The following is a 6,291-nucleotide window of genomic DNA, read 5'->3' as shown; positions in this document are numbered from 1 at the left end:
TATTTTATTTTAAATAATTTTTTAGATTATTACAATATATAACTGTGTTCTCATTCCTAACATTGTTGCTAAACATTATTCCTCCAAAGGAACACTCTTTCCTATTATAAACATTCTAGTATGTTTGAAAATTGAGAATGACTAAACCACATGTGTTCTTATTCCCTTCAATTCTAGTCTAAAGCTGCAGATGACAGGAAGTAGTACTGACCATACTATGAATTGGATTCACTGGACTAACTCCAGAATATTTACTGTCAGGAACATCTAGGCCAACATGTAGACAGTGTAACATACCACTACCATTAAACACATACTGACAGATTGCAGGCATTTGATCACCAGATATTGACGTCATGGCATTGACACCAGATCACTTTACTTAATTATAATAGCCCTTACATTCTGGAAATATTTGATTACCTCAAGAAAACAAATATATTTTACAAATTCTATTGATTTACATCTTTATTACATCAATTAATCTCACTTACTGTTATGGAATAATTTTTCTTTTTCATTTATAAATATTTTTTTAATCTGACCTATTGATATCATATCAGTTGATACATTCTGATATATATATAATGGTATTAGGAAAGTTTCTGAGAGGTCAGTCAGTTTGCTTAGGCAAACATCACAATTGTTGTCGATTGCCTTATATTATATTTTAAAAAAAGATACTCAGCACTACTGTTTCTATATTAGTTTATATTATTATATTAGTTCATTTTTGGAAAATAATGTGAATCAAATTTTTTGCTGTTCGTAGTCTAGCAATATTAAAAACCATTTTTGTGTAATTTCCTTTATCTGGATTTTCCTTATTTTCTAATTTCCTTTATTTGCTACCTCGAAAGTTCCATAAAAATATGTTTCAAAAAATTATTTTCACATCCATCAGTTTTGGTATTTTTAATAATGTCCTTGGAATAATGGATTCCTTTAAAGAGACATATTTATCACCCACTTTAGCTATATTAAGTTGGTAAGTTGTATTATAATCACCCCAGTGGGTGGCGATGTAGGGGGGACAAATGGGATGTGTTGAAACATAAATGTCACATCAATTTTAAAATGTAAATTTTAAACTTGGATATTAATTTTTATCACTATACAGTATGAATGAGCCAGAGGGAAAGAGCTCCATTTGCCACCCCTGGCTAGGACCATCCTTTTCAGGATGAACCAGTGTTGTAATTTCTCATTAGATAATAAAAGCTAAACTTCTGGCAAAAATATTTCCTTCATATACACTTGTGTATATGAATATACCAGTGAATTAAAAATTAAACAGTTGGAAACAATAATTTTGTTGTAACAGTATAATCTAAACAAAACGAAATTGGAAAGAGAAAAAATTAAATGATATTAATATAGATGGTTATTCCATCTTTAAGGAACTGCCTTAAAAAGAGTTATTAGTCATGTCAAAACTCCATAATGGGTTATTCTATATTTAAAAGTTATATAAACATAACAATGCACTGGAGTTTCTGAACCTTCTGGCAGTATACTGATGATTAACCTGGAGGCTCTCCAATCACTTGACCTGTTGATAGAAAGTGCTACAATGGATCACTTCAGGAGTTGAAGAATAGATGTCCTAATCTGTAACTAGCCTATAGAAGCAAAATTATCTTATATTTCACCCTATAGACTGATAACTTATTCTTTTATTTCCAAAATTTGGATTTTCAATTATCAAGTAAGATTGATTCTATTTATAAAGTGATAGGTTTCATACAATTAAATAACATATTTTATAAGAATTTTCTCTTGGAGGATTCTGCACACTAGGGTTGTTAGTTGATGAATTTATTTAAAATACGGAAGAGCTATTAATCTTTAATTTTCTACACCAGATTTTTTTGTGTGTAATATCGAATCTTTTCACCAACAGCTTTCTGGATCACTGCTTACTCTCACAAGCAAAATTTGTTTTTCATTCAATGCTTAAATAAAACTTTAAATGACCATCTTAAAGAAAAAAAATGTTACAGTTTGTCATTCTTACAAAAATAGTGAAAATACTTTCTTAACTAATCTAAAAATGAACGCTTTTAATGATCAACCTCTGTCCAATTGATCCTACATCTTCAGTTTGATATAGCAGATTTAAAATGTATCAACATCACTGCCAGTTTTCAAAAATTTACAATTTATAATGTGCTGTAAATGTTATAATGTGCTAAAAGATAACATACAGAAAATAATCAAAAGCTTCTGCATTTGCAGGAGACAAGTTATCTGTTAAACCTATTAATTATTACAATAGTAAAGCATACTAATTAATTAATAATTAAGAATATACATATATAAATATGTAGTTAGTAAATAGACAAGTTATCTGTTGAACCTATTAATTATTACAATAGTAAAGCATACTAATTAATTTATAATTAAGAATATACATATATAAATATAAACAAAAAACTATTTAAGTCACCCTTCAATTCTAAGTAAATGGACTGCATTTACTGTTTTATTATTAATTATTTGTTTTTTTTATTTTTAAAACTAATTTATAACATAATAATTAAATTAGAATAAAATTCTTAAATAATTTGAATTTTCTAAAAGATTGTCTTGAAGAATATAACTTGCACTCAAGAAAAAACTTTTTTAACTATTCTGATCATCAAAGATCATCAATTTGATATAACAGATTTTGTATGTATCTTCATCACTTCCAGTTTCTAAAAGTTCAAAACAAATTTATGGTTCCTCATTTTTATTTATTTCTTCATTTATAAAAAATTCTTATGGTCCCTTATCCTTATAAAACATTTTAAAAGCCAAACACTTATACTCTACGTAAATGGTTTCCATTTTTTCAAAATAATTCAATTAGACTATATATAGTTAAATCAGAATTAAATTCTTATTTTATTTGAAGTTTCTAATAGATTTAGAACAATATGTCAACTCATAGAAAGGCAGAACTATTTTATCATAGACTGAGACAAATAATAAATTATTTTAAATAACATTTTATTCTCACAGTTTATCAATTTAATAAGAACATAAAGAAATACACTATGTTTATTAATTATATTACTTAATAAATAACTAAGAATATCCATAAATAAGTATGATCGAAAAGTTATATGTAATTATAACTCCGGTCGATAAAAAATAGAAAATAAAAAAAATGACAATTTAGAATTTAAATAATGTTATAATATTAGTTTACTAGCTGCTTAAAGGTAGCAGCACAAATCAAAAAAACAAAAATGTAAAAATTAAGTTCCAATTTGCACTGATAGAGGCCAGCACCATTTAAAAATTCATTTCCTTAGTCAAAATATGGTTGAAAATATTTATTTTAATAAAATGATAATAGTTCAAATAACTGTTTAAAGATAGCAGCACAAATCAAGGATAGAAAATTGTAGTTCCAATAACCGTCACAAGAGACCAGCACTATCCAGCCAGGCATTTCGAAGTCAAAAATCTAGCACAAAAATTTTATTCTGTATTAGGAGAGTAGAAGTTAACAGGAGCTCACTTTCTGAACCCAGGGGACCGGTCGATCAGTTAAGCTCTTGTAAACTTCTACTCTCCTAATACAAAATAAAATTTTCGTGCTGGATTTTGACTTCGGAAATGCCTGGCTGGATGGTGCTGGCCTCTTACTACAGTTATTGGAACTACAATTTTCTACCTTTCTTGATTTGTGCTGCTATCTTTAAACAGTTAGTTGAACTACTGTTTTAAGATTCTGAATTATTTTTTTTGTTTTATTGATCGAAGTTATAATTAAGTTTACTTATTTTATCAATCTTATTTATTTGATTTTCCATTCTTTTAGGCTATTGTTAACTTATTACATTGTGGAAATAAATGCAGTTAAATGTAAAACAATATAATATTGTCTTTAAAATATAACATTAATGAACAGAACAGTGATAAAATAGTTCTACCTTTCTATGAGTGTGAGTTAAACAGGACCATTTAGAATGGCTATTTCACAAATAATAAATAAACATTACAGGTAACCTTAAAATGCCAAAGGTAGTAAAAGGTAATACCCAATACGATTTATTCCTTTTTCACATAATAAAGTATTCACTATTAATTGTTTTTTCTGTTTTTAGAGGGATCGGAAAAAAAAAATTAGTGTGAGTAGTATTCTTAAAGGCAATCTATTAGAAAATTAAAATTACTTAAGGAATTGATTCAGATTTAATTACTATGTTGTAAATTAGTTTTATTGAGAAAAAATGAAGACTATGTACTTAGATGTAAGGGTGTGAGACTTCTAATTAATTTTCAACTAGTTACAGAATAATTAAGATTAATTTCTCACCTTATATATAGTTAACTTATATATAATTTTTCATTCATATATATTTATATATGTTCTTAATTATTAATTGATTAATATATTTTATTATTTTAATAATTTTAAATCCTTTATGCTCTTGTTAAATTAGTAAACTATGGAAGTAAAATTATAGTAGTGAAATGTTTAACAATCAAATTTCTTCAATTAAGATAATGTTATTTGAATTAACCCACAGTATGGCAGGTTGGTCTGAGGGGTGCTAACAATGTTATTTGTCTAAGATTTTGGTGTTGTGGACTAATTTATTTTTGATGTTTTTTAGATTGCAAGATCCATTTCCACATAAATGAATAAGTTAAGTCATAAATGTGTGTTATTTAACGAAGGATTTAATATAAAAAGCAGAAAAATAGTTGCAAATGTGTCTGAAGGACTCTTCTGTTACATTTTCTGATTAAACTGTGATAAAATAAGTTTCTATATACTCTCTGTGGGTGTGAGCAGTATAACACTTCTGAAGTATCAATCAGAAATTGCAAATAATATGATAATTTTACTTTGATTTAACTAATATTTTGCAAATTAGTTTTATTATAAATCCATTTGTAAAGATTAAGAGGACTAGGGTTTTAACATGTTTTTTAGCAATAGATTAAGAACTAAATGAAGTTAAGTAATTGGGGAGGGGTCTTCATTCAGCATTAAGAGTGTGAAACTCCAGTCAACAAAAATTTGGTAAATTAAAAAGCAGTTTTTCCAATTTCAGTTTTTGATGTTATATTTTTAAAATAAATATATTAGAATATAGAATCACTCACTCACAGAATATAGAATAAGAAATTACATCAGGCTATCAGGAATCTTATAACCTCTTCTCCGAATGGAGGAGAAACTTAAAAACATTGGAACTATTACATTTTTGTCCTAAAACTCAAAATAATACATACAATTTAAGGAATAAATAAACATGTAAAAATAATAATGTATTCCACACCTTTTGTTCTACTATTTTACCTCAAAAATACATTTATAAATAATAAAGAAAAAATTAAAAAAAAGATTGTTTTTCTTCACTCCCTCACCATGTCAAACACCCTAGGTAAGGCACCTTCAAAATTTGTATCCGCTTTATAATTGATTGTTTCAATATACTAACTAATTTAGTCAGTTATTACATGAAGATTTTGATGCTACAGGTTTTTCCTTTCTTGCTCTTTTTCATGTTGAAATGAATTACAGCAATTAAAAACACCTTGAAAATTTCACTCTCATTATTTTCAAAATATCCAATTATGGGAGAATAAATAACTTCATAAATTATTGTACATATATAGCTGTTTAAGTTTTGAAAGATAAATTTGTCTTTAAAATATGTTTTTCTTAACCTTCCAAAAAGCAAGTTTTCACTTCCCCACTCAAAAATATTCAACTTTCACTCCTTTATTTAAACATTTTTTTAAACTATAATTAACGGTACTCCTGCTCCACTACATTAAGTACGGTACTCCTGCTCCTACTCCACTACACCAATTATCACTAATGAATTTTGTTAGCTTGAAATTTTGACTTTTTTATTGAGATTTCTGGAAGTGAAATCTGCTGAATTTCAGCATTAATCATTAATCAGAATGATTTAATGACCCATTAAAGAAATAAATCCCTGTCTTTTTTTAAGCAATTCCTAATCTTAATATGTTTTTCAAAAGTTCAAAAATTAGAGTCATTACAATGTTTTGTTGAAGTGTGAAAAAATATAAATATGTCTGTACTAGGTCAGTTGTATTATTTTGACATTACTACCATCAATAATATTCAAATAAACTTTAAATAATTACAAAACAAATCATAGGTCAAGCAACAAAAACGGCACAAATTATATTAAAGAGTTTATTACTACAGCACACTAAAAAAAGTACAAAATGAATATTGTTGGTGAGTAAACAAATATGCTCATTGAAATGTAAGGAAGAAAACTTTTCATTATTGAATTAATACATGGA

This window comes from Halyomorpha halys, unplaced genomic scaffold (assembly GCF_000696795.3).
Source record: "Halyomorpha halys isolate HHAL.00 unplaced genomic scaffold, Hhal_1.1 Scaffold655.1, whole genome shotgun sequence".
NCBI classification, from domain to species: Eukaryota; Metazoa; Arthropoda; class Insecta; order Hemiptera; family Pentatomidae; genus Halyomorpha; species Halyomorpha halys.
This window is presented reverse-complemented; position numbering follows the sequence as displayed.